The sequence below is a fragment of the Camellia sinensis genome, chromosome 13 (assembly GCF_055761805.1).
Source record: "Camellia sinensis isolate YWXY chromosome 13, ASM5576180v1, whole genome shotgun sequence".
In the NCBI taxonomy this organism is placed as follows: Eukaryota; Viridiplantae; Streptophyta; class Magnoliopsida; order Ericales; family Theaceae; genus Camellia; species Camellia sinensis.
Window position 1 is genome coordinate 153,968,359 of NC_138973.1, and position 14,473 is coordinate 153,982,831.

At 41.8% G+C, this 14,473-nt stretch overlaps 1 pseudogene; it reads right to left on the reverse strand.

The window, feature by feature from the left end:
* Positions 1-2,471: 2,471 nt before the first annotated feature.
* LOC114277478 (putative flavin-containing monooxygenase 1) lies at positions 2,472-13,445 on the reverse strand (annotated as a pseudogene).
* Positions 13,446-14,473: the final 1,028 nt, after the last annotated feature.

The window sequence follows — 14,473 nt, forward strand, 5'->3', positions numbered from 1 at the left end:
CGCACAATATCCTAGACGCACTTCTCCACTTATATCATCCCACCTTAATCCTATGGGCCACATCCGCATCAATCTCCCCCGCTATTGTGATAATCAACCCTAAATAACAAAAATGTTCACTCTTAGGCAGTTCTTGGTTCTCAATCTTCACTTCTCCTCTACTTTCAATGTTGCTGTTACTAAATTTACACTCCATGTACTCTGTCTTAGTTCTGCTTATTCGAAATCATTTAGATTCAAGAGTCTTTCTCCAAATCTCCAACTTTGTATTAGCTCCTTCTCTAGTCTCATCCACTAGTAATATATCGTCTGCAAAAAGCATACACCATGGCACGTCATCCTGGATATTTCTCGTCAACTCATCCATAACTAAAGTAAAAAGATAAGGACTTAAGGTAGATCCTTGGTGTAACCCTACAGTAATAGGAAATTCATTTGTCTCTCCAGCAGGCGATCTAATAGTGGTCACCACCCCTTCATACATGTCCCTAATCATATCAATGTAACCTTTTGTCACCCCTTTCTTCGCCAACACCCACCGTATTATATCTCGGGGCACTCTATCATAAGCTTTCTCAAGGTCAATAAACACCATATAAATGTCTCTTTTCTTTTCTCTATACTTTTCTATTACTCTCCTCTAAAGATAGATCGCTTCCATTGTTGACCTGCCAAGCATAAACCCAAATTGATTCTCTGACACCTCTGTTATATCTCATAATCGACGTTCTATCACTCTCTTCCACACTTTCATTATATGACACATTAGCTTGATTCCTCTATAGTTGTTGCAATTCTAGACATCTCCTTTATTCTTATAGATTGGCACTAAAATACTCTTCCTCCACTCATCTGGCATGTTCCTGGTCAACAAAATTTTGCTAAACAACCTGGTCAACCAAGCAACCCCCTTTTTATCCAAACACTTCCAAGCTTCAATAGGGATATCATATGGTCCTAAAGCCTTATTTGACTTCATCTTCTTAAGTGCAATCTCCACTTCAAAGTTCCTAATCCTGCGATAGAACCTATAGTCTTAGTTTATCGTATTACTGACTATTTTTTCCCTATTGTTGTATCTCTATGTTCCTCATTTAATAGTTTCTCAAAATAGTTCTTTCATCTTTCCTTAATCTCTTCATCCCTCACCAATACCTTAGAATCTTCACTCTTGATGCACTTGTCTATTGTCTCTTAAAAATTTCCATTAGCAATTCGGGTTTTCGTGTCTATGATGTGATTATTCTATTTTTACCATCAACCTCCATTTCAGTTTAATTGAAAACTAGTGTAATTTGTGAGATAGGGCATTGGTTACGTTGTTTAGAGTTGGTTTTCCGATAAATAATTTCATGAACATATTTGTGGTTTAAAGGCATGCTCAAATTTTTGTTACTGCTTTCTAGTGCAATTTTGATGACAATGTTATTGAAGAACTGTGCTGCGTTTTTCTTGCATTTTTCACCAGGATAGTATATTTATTGGTCCTCTCTTTTCTTTCGCTTTCTTTTTTTACTTTTTTTCGATAGATATTAATTGTTATTCTACTTGCATGTTCAGAATATCATCCAAAAATGATCCATGGTGGTTTCTACATCAGGACTTGAAGGGATCTGAGGTTGGTAGTTTTTTGTTCATTGCTTTCTCTAAGTTATATTAGTTAAAACAATCTGCCTTTTTGTTGTTGCTTTTCCTCTTATTTTTACCTGTTTGTCTTGTTTTTGTCATTGTCACTGATTTACTAATTTTTACCTATCTTGCATCAATGCTCGAGATGGGTGTAATCAGGATTCAGAAATCTATTGCTTGTCATTATCCATTCTTTAAGTATGACTTGTAATCCCTGGTTCCTATCTAAAATGGTGAGTAATGCTATTTGATGATTTAGTCCTACGGGCTGATGCCCACCTTTTGGTTTTCAAATGTTACAATGAGAATACTTTTACTAGAGCCTTGGAAATCTCTCTCTCTCTCCCTCTCTCTCTCTCTCTCTCAACACTAAAAAGTGAAACTACATTTAAATTGAAAATTTCTTGTTTATGTACTGATGCCCACTTTTTGGTTTTCAATTGTTACAATGAGAATACTTCTAATAGTCTTGGAAATCTCTCTCTCTCTCTCTCTCTCTCTCTCTCTCTCTCTTTAAGCCTCGACGGTTTAACCGAAAGAAAGTGTTGGTTTAGTTTGGATGTATGCATTTTCGAAATCCAGCTGTGGTCATCGTTGTTTGAATCCTAGTTTGTTTACTAGGAACATAATTTCCAGTTCTCCAACTTCATTCATGGTTGGTTTTTTTTTTGGATCAGCAACAGAAAGTGTTTATTAATAATGAAAAAGGAGATACAAAGGGAGGACAAGGAGTCCTCTTACAAGGAAAGAAAGAAAAGAAAGTCAACTGACTAACCAAATGAAATAATTAATCCGCCCGTAGTACACCAACATCTTTTTTTAGCACACCTTGAGCTTTAGCTTTAAAGTTGAGCATAATCCATTGGGCCGTAAGGTCGATTAACTTGGGAATGTATCCCTTCTTCCTCTTAGGGTTCCATCCTATGTCCTTGCAGAGTAGATCATTGTACCATATATGAAGGGCACCAATGCAAGATCTCTGGTAGTACTTGTCAGAGTACCGCATCATGTATTTATCCCATTCCAATACATCGTTTTCCATCTCTTTAATGCTGGGTAGCTTGAATGTGCCATCAAGAAGCTCTAATAGCCATCGACACCTTATCTTCGAAGTATACAGGTTTGCTACACTCACTGAGAATCCAATTATTGCTAGCTGTGGAATTTGGGGATGAATGCATTTCTTTTTAAAACAAAAAGTTAGTATTGATATGCTTCTCTTGTGATTTAGAACTGTCATATCAACCTCTATGAAATGCTTAGATATCAATCTATACTTATATTGCAGAATTCTGTATGATGTTAGATGCTAACCTGTAGAGAGGTACTGTTTTATTGGGTGACCATGCTATGTGGTCCTTGTAACGCCCTCAAAATAATACATAAAACCCATCACTTTAGACATGCATTGATATAAAAGAAACCAACCATTTATATTCATCAGAGTAATTCTTACAACTTTATTACATGTTAACAACAAAAGCAAATGCCCTATGGGCTTACAGCTTTCCAAGTTAACACTTGGTTACAAAAAGAAGAGTACTAACTCAATACATATTAAGCCATTAGCTTGAATTTACATGTAATACATCAAAATAAACAAACAAAAAAAAAAGAGTCTTCAACTCTCATCATCATCCAAGCTATGCCCTTGGAGGTGGCATACTACCTGTACCTAAAAATAATGTCCCATATAGGGTGAGCCAACACCCAGTAGAGATATGCTAAACACAGTATGAGCAATAACTAAGCCATTAGCAATTGATAAATGTTCAATTTCCATAACCCATTTCCATTTCATGACCACTATGTTCATGTTTTACTTCAATTTCCATTTCTTATCCATTTCACAATTTACATCAACGGCTCAGAACCTAGCCAACCACTTATATGAGACAATGACTCATATTAAACATTTTCCATTTTACAATAGATAAACATACTAGTTGTATCAACATCTCAACAGATAAGCATACAAGCTGTATCCACATTTCAACAGATATGCATATTAGCTATATCAACACTTCCACAGATAAGCATATGAGCTGTATCAACACTTCCAAAGATAAGCATATGAGCTTTATCATCACATTATCTGACAAGCATATGAGCTGTATCAGTGGAGTTCATGCCCTATCTCCTCCCAAATAACATCCGGTTTAGAGGTCCATCCCCTATCTTCCCCTAAACCATGGAGTACATCCCCTATCTCCTCCTCCCACACACACAATGCATATATACACAAAGGTCATATACACAATCAATCAATACATAACGTTAATGTATTCTATCAACCGTCATACTCTATGACATATCCAATTGATTAGTTTTAGTTTGCCTAATCATCATGCATTTTCTATAACAATCAAAACTACTCTCCACCGGTAGCCCAAGCAATTATTTCTAAACAGATAATAAAAGCTCCAACAGATAAAATATCAATGTTTTCAAAAGTGAGCGATTAATAAATCTAACTCCACTATTCTACCATATAATGAGCCAATTTCATTATTTCCAACTCAAATCCATATAGCTACAATTTTCCCAAATTAATTATACAAATTAATTTTAAACAACAAATTAGGGCTTTTACCCCCAACTCTCAATATCAACTCAAAAGTTCAAATACCACCAACCAACAACTATATCATCATTTTGAAACCCAAAATACATATTATGCGCCCAAAATCACAAAGCCCTCTTTAACACATTTTGAAACCCTAAGCCCCAAAATCAACCATTTAAACAATAAGCTCAAAATCTAGGTTAAAACCCATAAGAGTGAATAGGAATCCCTACCTCAAATTCGGAGCTCAAAAAAGGAAGGTGAAGAAACTCAACGTGCTCCAAAACTCAATATTCTCGGATCAATGGATAGCCCTCGACGATCAACCCAACTTTTACAAAGGCCGGAGGAGAGGAAAACACTCTAACTAGATCAAACCCTAGAGAGAAGGGAGTTTCTAGAGAGAGGAACTCTCAAAATGGCTTTTTAGAAAGTAAGAGAGAGAGAGAGAGAATGTAAAAAGTGATTTTAAAATGCTCAGCTACCAACTGATATACGACATTCCCACTCGAGCGGAGAACACAACGTTCGAGCGTCAAGAACAAAAAACTAGGTACGCTCGAGCGCAAAAAGGCCCGCTTGAGCGCCAAGACACAAGAATAAAGTTCATCCGCTCGAGCGCGAAAACCAGTTCGCTCGAGCGTAGATTTCCCCCTCCCAGAACTTACGCCAAAAAGTACTACCCGCTCGAGCGCCAGGGTACCCGCTCAAGCGCCACCGCTCAAGCGTAGAGAAACCCGCTCGAGCGTAAAAATCACACCTGCAGAAGTTTTGCAGGGACACGAAAAACTGGAAGTGTGCAATCTCCGCTCGAGCGCAAGAAGACCCGCTCGAGCGGACCTCCTAAAAACTGGGCAACAAAGAATTGAAACCAAAGCCTAACCAACCTGTAACAACTCTACCCAATACATCCTAAAACCCGAACACATGGAATTAAAGGATGACAACAAGGTAGATACAACTACCAACTCCACGGAACTGAGTCCGGAATACAACAGAACAGTAAAGGGACAACCAGGATCGCTATAACCTCCCCCCCTTAAAGAATTTCGTCTCCGAAATTAAACACAAGTTTTTCAAAAACAGGTTTTCTCCATTCTCAACGATGCTACAACATAATATTAAACAATCCGACCCATTACCGGTCAATCCCCTCACTTTTCAAGAGGCATATCACATTACACATAACAACCTGCATTATCAACAAGCATTCTTTTGAAATTTACCAATTTTAACTCATTTTCCACAATTCCACAATACATGCAACATTATCATCATGCTTGCACTTCCACAGTATACTTAACATATGCAATGTTAAAACAAACTTCCATTAACCAAAACATTCACAATGTTTTACAACTTAAGACACATATAATGTTCTTAAAGTTCAACGATATTACAAAATTACCAATACATGGTTACACATCAATAAACAAGTCCGGATATTTCTCGCGGACTTCCAACTCACGTTCCCAAGTGGCCTCCTCCACTCCGTGATGTTTCTACAAAACCTTCACCAACGGAATGGTCTTGCCACGCAAGACTTGATCCCGCCTATCCAAGACCCGTACCGGTCTCTCCTTATACGAGGCATCCTTATCTACCTCCAAGTCGGTCCAATCTAATACATGGGACGGATCCGGCTCATACTTCCGAAGCATACTCACATGAAACACGTCATGCACTCCGGACAACTGCGGCGGCAAAGCTAAGCGATAAGCAACCTCGCCAATCCTCTCAAGGATCTCAAAGGGACCAATAAACCGAGAGGATAACTTCCCACTCTTTCCGAACCTCATCAAACCTCGCTTAGGTGATATTTTCAAGAAGACATGATCACCTACCTCAAACGCCAAAGGCCTCCTCCTACGGTCGGCATAACTCTTTTGGCGACTCTGGGCTGTAACAAGCCTCTTACGGATAAGCTCAACTTTCTCCGTCGTCTCCCTAACCAACTCCGGACCCAACAAAGGTGTATCACCCACCTCGGCCCAACACACTGGAGACCTACACGGTCGGCCATACAAGGCCTCAAACGATGCCATACCGATGTTAGACTGAAAACTGTTGTTGTAGGCAAACTCCACCAAGGGCAAGTGCCTCTCCCACATCCCACTAAAGTCAAGGATACAACCTCGAAGCATATCCTCAAGGATCTGAATAGTACGCTCGGACTGCCCGTCAATCTGAGGATGATAAGCTATACTGAAGGTCAACTTAGTGCCCAAGGCACTCTGCAAACTCTGCCACAACCTAGCAGTAAAACGAGGATCTCTATCTGAGACGATTGTCACTGGGACCTCGTGCAATCTCACTATGTCCCGAATATACAAGTCGGCGAGATGATCTACCGAATCTCTCACGCGCATAGGAATGAAGTGCGCTGACTTAGTCAACCGGTCTACAACCACCCAAATGGCATCACTACCCCGCTGAGTCCTCGGAAGACCTACAACGAAGTCCATAGTGACATGCTCTCACTTCCACTCGGCAATAGGCAAGGGTTGCAACAAACCCGTTGGCCTCTGATGCTCGACCTTCACTTGTTGACAAGTAAGGCACTTAGACACGAAAACAGCCACATCTCTCTTCATACCCCGCCACCAAAACTGGCGACCCAAATCCCGATACATCTTAGTGCCTCCCGGATGCACCGCAAGACGTGAATGATGGAACTCTCGGAGTACTTCCTCTCGGCATGACTCCGGCACAAACAAACGGTCTTGGTATCTCACACTCAGGTCGGGATACACCGTCAAACCCTTCTCAACCTTCCCATTTGAGATCTTCTCTCGGAGGGATTCTACCTCAAGGTCACCTCTCTGTGCCTCTAACACTCAGGTCACAAGTGTAGGCTGCGCAACAACAGAAAACAAGGCCACAGCCTCAGCTGATTCACTCAGAAGCAAGTCAAACTCGCCAAGTGCATCCAACAACTCCCATTCCCGGATGGCTATACAAGCTACATCACTAATGGATTTCCTACTAAGGGCATCAGCCACAACATTGGCCTTCCTCGGGTGATAATGCAACTCAAAATCATAGTCCTCAATGAACTCCATCCACCTCATCTGCCTCAAATTCAAGTCCCTCTGTGTAAACAGATACTTCAAACTCTTGTGGTCCGAGAATACCTCAAACCTCTCACCATAAAGGTAATGCCTCCAAATCTTCAAGGCAAAGATCACTGCTGCTAACTCTAGGTCGTGTGTAGGGTAATTCTTCTCGTGTATTTTCAACTGATGTGAGCCATAAGCTACCACTTTCCCCTCTTACATCAACACACAACCCAAACCCTCTCGTGAGGCATCACAATAGACTGCATAACCCAACCCTCTCTCTGGAATAATCAAGACCGGAGCGGTGGTCAATCTAACTTTCAACTCTTGGAACGAATTTTCACAAGTCTCACTCCATACAAATTTGACTCCTTTTCGCGTCAATCTAGTCAACGGCGAAGCTAGCCTAGAGAAATCTTTCACAAACCGATGATAATACCCAGTTAATCCCAGAAAACTGCGGATCTCAAACACACTCTTAGGCTGTGCCCAATCTTGCACCGCCTCTACCTTGGATGTATCAACAGACACCCCTTCCCCAGATACCACATGGTCTAAGAATTTGACCTCTCCTAGCCAGAACTCACACTTCCCAAACTTGGCATACAGCCTATGGGCTCTAAGCAACTCAAGCACCACTCTCAAGTGTTCCCCGTGCTCCTCCTCAGAAGGCGAATAGATAAGAATGTCGTCTACGAAAATGACTACAAACCGATCCAAGAATTCCCGGAAGATCCGGTTCATCAAGTCCATAAAGACTGCTGGTGCATTGGTAAGCTCGAATGGCGTCACCAGAAACTCATAATGGCCATACCGCGTACGGAATGCTGTCTTAGGAATATCCTCCCCCCTGACCCTCAACTGGTGGTAACCCGATCTCAAGTCTATCTTAGAGAAACAATGGGAACCCTTCAACTGGTCAAACAGATCATCTATACGGGGCATAGGGTACTTATTCTTGACCGTAGCCCGATTCAACTTCCGGCAGTCTATACACAATCTCAAGGCACCATCTTTCTTTTTAGCAAAGAAGGTCAGTGCTCCCCACGGCGAAACACTAGGGTGAACAAAACCCTTATCTAGCAATTCCTGGAGCTGAATCTTCAACTCACTCAACTCGGCTGGGGCAAAACGATAAGGTGCCATAGAAATCGGCGCTGTGCCGGGCACTAAATCAATAGAGAACTCTATCTCTCGGTGAGGTGGCAAACTAACGAGATCCTCGGGAAAAACGTCCGAGTACTCACAAACCACTCTCGGCAGCACAGCCTGGGTCTCATCACACTCACCACTCAAAAAGCTAGCAAGTAGACCACTAAGCTCACTCCGCCCTCGCGGATCATACATCGGTGGCAACACACTACCAACCCGATCCCCCAAGAAATGAAAACACTCCCCGCTCAAGGTACAAACCGTGACCCTCTGGCGGTAATAATCAATAGCATCTCGGTATGACGATAGCCAATCCATACCCAAAATAACATCAAAACCCTTCATAGGCATGACAACAAAGGGAAAAGGAAGCCTATAGTCGGCGACCTCTATATCACAACCCCTAACACCTTGTTTCAAAATCAACTCACCACCAATCGGCGATACTACACATATAGGAGATGCTAACTGTGCCAACTCCAATTCCAAAACAGATGCAAATACAGCAGATACAAAAGAATGAGATGCACCCGTATCAATCAACACACTAGCAACTGAGTTGCAAAACAGAAAGGTACCTCTCACTACTGATGGAGCCGGCACTAGGTCCTGCGCGGTAACAGCATACACGCACCCTGTAGGCCCCTGATCTACCTGCTCACCTTTAGGAGCAAAAGACTGCTGCACTGACCGGGATGACGAAGCTCCCGGATTGGCCCTCGAGGCCTGCACAGACTGAGCTGACTGATAACCCTGCGTCTGCCTAGAACCAAACGCTCCTAAAGTAGCACTCAACTGTGGGCAATACCTCTTCAGGTGCCCAGGCTGACTACATTGATAGCAAGACAAAGGCTGGCCCCTGCCCTGACTCTGGCCCTGAGGTCTAGCTGAAGAAGAAGCAACTCGCTGACCCCCTCCCTTCTACGGGCAAACCAAAGACTTCCAGCTGGCCACACGCAAAACAAGTCAAGCCTCCATGACTACCTCTCCCAAAACCCGAACTCGGCACTAGAAAGGTTGATCTAGCCAAATCACCCTGAGACTGCTGAGGGTTAAAACCCCTCTGTCTCCTGCTGTCACCCTGACCATCTTGGCTCCTCTTGGAGCCTCTCTGTCCCTCATCTTCCTCCTGCATCATAATCTCCATATGAGCAGCAGCATCAATCAAACGCCTGTACTCTCGGATAAAGAACCCTCCAACCCTCAACTTGAGTCCACGCCTCAACTTCCGTTCAAACTCAAAACAACGGCGTTTCTCGGACACCACCAGTTCAGGTGCAAACCTGGACAAACTAGTAAAAGTAGCCTCAAACTCGGCCACTGACAAGCCCTGCTGTCTAAGCTGGCAAAACTGCTCCCTCAGCTTCTCCCTAGCAGCTGAAGATAAAAACTTCCCCTGGAAAGCATTCACGCCTCCCATGCACCACCAACACTGCCCTTCTCGTACTTCCACCATTGACCCGCATCTCCCTTCAGCTGGAAGGATGCCAAGGTCACCTTTAAAGTCCCGTCCTCGATGCCAAGCATCTCGAACGTCTTCTCCATCTGTTCCAACCACTCGTCAGCCTTAAGTGGCTCCTTCAGATCCCCAACAAACTCGTCCGGATTGGACCGGAAGAATTCCCTCTTCAAGAAGGAAGACCCTGCCTCAACAACCTGGGCCTGAACTGGAGCCTGAACTGGATTCTCAGCTCGGAAAATACCCACAGACTCCTTCAAAGCATCGGCTATCCCTCGGGCTAAAGCACCCATAGCCTCCTGACCTGCTGGCTCAGTCACATTGGCCTGGCCAACCCCCTCCTGCTGTGCCAGAATATCATCCGGTAAAGGCATCTCCTGCCTACCTCGTCTGCCTCGTCTACCGCGTCCTCGTCCTGACAGCCTAATAAAGGTAACGAAGAACATTAGCACATTCATAAATGTGCCAAAACTAAACACTCGCGTCCTGATACATGGACAACTGTAATTCACTCTACGTAAGCACATAAACACATAAGCACTTACAAATTTCATTTCCGGATAATGATAGTCCCGAGGCGTTACTAGAGTTCCGGTTAGAAACAGCATTGATCAAGTGCTTTTCCAACAAGACTCCCAGAAACCCAAGGATCCAATCAACATCCTAGAAACTAAATTCCATACCCACATAGTCACATAAGCATGTTATCAATTAAGCACATAGCATACGACACTACATCTAAGTCTCTATCAAGTGAGACAAACCCATTGTGATCCTAATCACTTCCCACGTACCCAAAGTATTCGAACCCGGTAAGCTCTGATACCAAGTTGTAACGCCCTCAAAATAATACATAAAACCCATCACTTTAGACATGCATTGATATAAAAGAAACCAACCATTTATATTCATCAGAGTAATTCTTACAACTATATTACATGTTAACAACAAAAGCAAATGCCCTATGGGCTTACAGCTTTCCAAGTTAACACTTGGTTACAAAAAGAAGAGTACTAACTCAATACATATTAAGCCATTAGCTTGAATTTACATGTAATACATCAAAATAAACAAACAAAAAAAAAGAGTCTTCAACTCTCATCATCATCCAAGCTATGCCCTTGGAGGTGGCATACTACCTGTACCTAAAAATAATGTCCCATATAGGGTGAGCCAACACCCAGTAGAGATATGCTAAACACAGTATGAGCAATAACTAAGCCATTAGCAATTGATAAATGTTCAATTTCCATAACCCATTTCCATTTCATGACCACTATGTTCATGTTTTACTTCAATTTCCATTTCTTATCCATTTCACAATTTACATCAACGGCTCAGAACCTGGCTAACCACTTATATGAGACAATGACTCATATTAAACATTTCCCATTTTACAATAGATAAACATACTAGTTGTATTAACATCTCAATAGATAAGCATACAAGTTGTATCCACATTTCAACAGATATGCATATTAGCTATATCAACGCTTCCACAGATAAGCATATGAGTTGTATCAACACTTCCAAAGATAAGCATATGAGCTATATCATCACATTATCTGACAAGCATATGAGCTGTATCAGTGGAGTCCATCCTCTATCTCCTCCCAAACAACATCCGGTTTAGAGGTCCATCCCCTATTTTCCCCTAAACCGTGGAGTACATCCCCTATCTCCTCCCACATACATAATGCATATATACACAAAGGTCATATACACAATCAATCAATACATAACGTTAATGTATTCTATCAACCGTCATACTCTATGACATATCCAATTGATTAGTTTTAGTTTGCCTAATCATCATGCATTGTCTACAACAATCAAAACTACCCTCCACCGGTAGCCTAAGCAATTATTTCTAAACAGATAATAAAAGCTCCAACAAATAAAATATCAATGTTTTCAAAAGTGAGCGATTAATAAATCTAACTCCACTATTCTACCATATAATGAGCCAATTTCATTATTTCCAACTCAAATCCATATAGCTACAATTTTTCCAAATTAATTATACAAATTAATTTTAAACAACAAATTAGGGCTTTTACCCCTAACTCTCAATATCAACTCAAAAGTTCAAATACCACCAACCAACAACTATATCATCATTTTGAAACCCAAAATACATATTATGCGCCCAAAATCACAAAGCCCTCTTTAACACATTTTGAAACCCTAAGCCCCAAAATCAACCATTTAAACAATAAGCTCAAAATCTAGGTTAAAACCCATAAGAGTGAATAGGAATCCCTACCTCAAATTCGGAGCTCAAAAAAGGAAGGTGAAGAAACTCAACGTGCTCCAAAACTCAATATTCTCGGATCAATGGATAGCCCTCGACGATCAACCCAACTTTTACAAAGGCCGGAGGAGAGGAAAACACTCTAACTAGATCAAACCCTAGAGAGAAGGGAGTTTCTAGAGAGAGGAACTCTCAAAATGGCTTTTTAGAAAGTAAGAGAGAGAGAGAGAATGTAAAAAGTGATTTTAAAATGCTCAGCTGCCAACTGATATACGACATTCCCACTCGAGCGGAGAACACAACGCTCGAGCGTCAAGAACAAAAAACTAGGTATGCTCGAGCGCAGAAAGGCCCGCTCGAGCGCCAAGACACAAGAATAAAGTTCATCTGCTCGAGCGCGAAAACCAGTCCGCTCGAGCGTAGGTTTCTCCCTCCCAGAACTTACACCAAAAAATACTACCCGCTCGAGCGCCAAGGTACCCGCTCGAGCGCCACCACTCGAGCGTAGAGAAACCCGCTCGAGCGTAAAAATCACACCTGCAGAAGTTTTGCAGGGAAACGAAAAACTGGAAGTGTGCAATCTCCGCTTGAGCGCAAGAAGACCCGCTCGAGCGGACCTCCTAAAAACTGGGCAACAAAGAATTGAAACCAAAGCCTAACCAACCTGTAACAACTCTGCCCAATACATTCTAAAACCCAAACAAATGGAATTAAAGGATGACAACAAGGTAGATACAACTGCCAACTCCAGGAAACTAAGTTCGGAATACAACAGAACAGTAAAGGGACAACCGGGATCGCTATAACCTGAAAGGTTAGGGACATAGGAATGTCTTTGAGCTTTTCAACACCCTTGAACCCAGTAGCCAATATGACCATAACTGTCTCTACAGCTTCAGTGTCACCATCAACCAAAATGCCTTCTTTATAGAAACTGAAACTTGGAGCTTTCTTCAATTTGATGCTTCCCTTCTCAACCCGATTGTAGAAGTCCTCTGGCACGGTTGAGATCAAACAAGAGTTTAGTTCTTGTAAGAAACTGTGTTTTGGGACCATACCGAACGAAGCAAGACGAAGCTTGTGTTGTATATGAGTTTCGACGAATTTCGAAAATGCCTATCTCTGTTATTTAAAATAGGTTCACTATTCAGAGGATTGAATTTATTATCTAGGAACTGTGAATTAGGAGAGAGAGGTTGCCAGAGGTGAAAGCAATGTTGCTAGGAGACAAAGGAGAAACCCCTCATGGCTGGTAGTCAGGGATGTTCCAGTGTTCAGTCCTGTATATCTGTCACGCCCCAAACCAGCCCCTAAAAGTTTGGGCATGATCACTTCAGAAACTGACAGTTAATTCGATATGTACAACATATGGGGCCTGAATGGAAGCATTTAACAACGTAAAATAACATCCATTGAGCTAGTACTAACATGCCAAGATCATACACTTAATATCAGGTAGTTATTGTATAAGAAACACATATGTAATTATATACATATATAGATATACAGACCCATTTCCAAGCCTGAGGATGTAATAAAACTAGGTTAAGGGAAGTTAATCATGTTTTGCAACATCAGACAAACAATTTAGTGCATCAAGCTAAAAGCTCTGTAAGGGTTCCACAAAATGAGTGAGCTTCATCTAAGTGTTTGGACGCACGGAGGTTGACAAAGAGAAATGGGCATGATGGGTTAAGACTGACCTCCAGGCTGGTTACCTACAGAGACAGACAAAACACAGGGTGAGCAAAGCTCAGTGAATAATGATGCATAAACAATGTAATGATTAACTTAAACTATAATGTATATAAATGCAGAGAACAGATGATTAATCTTATTCTGTAACTATTTCCAGAACGGCCTCGAGCCCAATCTTTAAACAGAGTGGCTTCAAGCCCAGTAACATACAGAACAGAATGGCCTTGGGCCCAACAGATTTCACAGATCGGCCTCAGGCCCAACAGAATTTATAGATCGGCCTCAGCCCACAGATAATACAGAACGGCTTTACAAGCCCAAATGTGATACAGAATGGCTTTAAGCCCACGAATAATACAAAACAGCCATAGGCCTAACAGATTATACAGAGCGGCCATAGACCCAGATATCATCAGAGCAGACTAGTTCCAGAGTCATACAGAGGTACATATCACAGATTGACATAATTGTCTTGCGTATAACAGAATAGTAATAACAGTTATTAACAGAAGGCACATGTATCATTACAGTACGCTTAATAGGGACAAAACAATTCACATTCTAGCGTGGGTTATATAACGATGTCAGACCTTTGTATTCATATCATAGGTTCTGAACGACCTCGGGACCATGTACAACACGACAGAATAATCTTA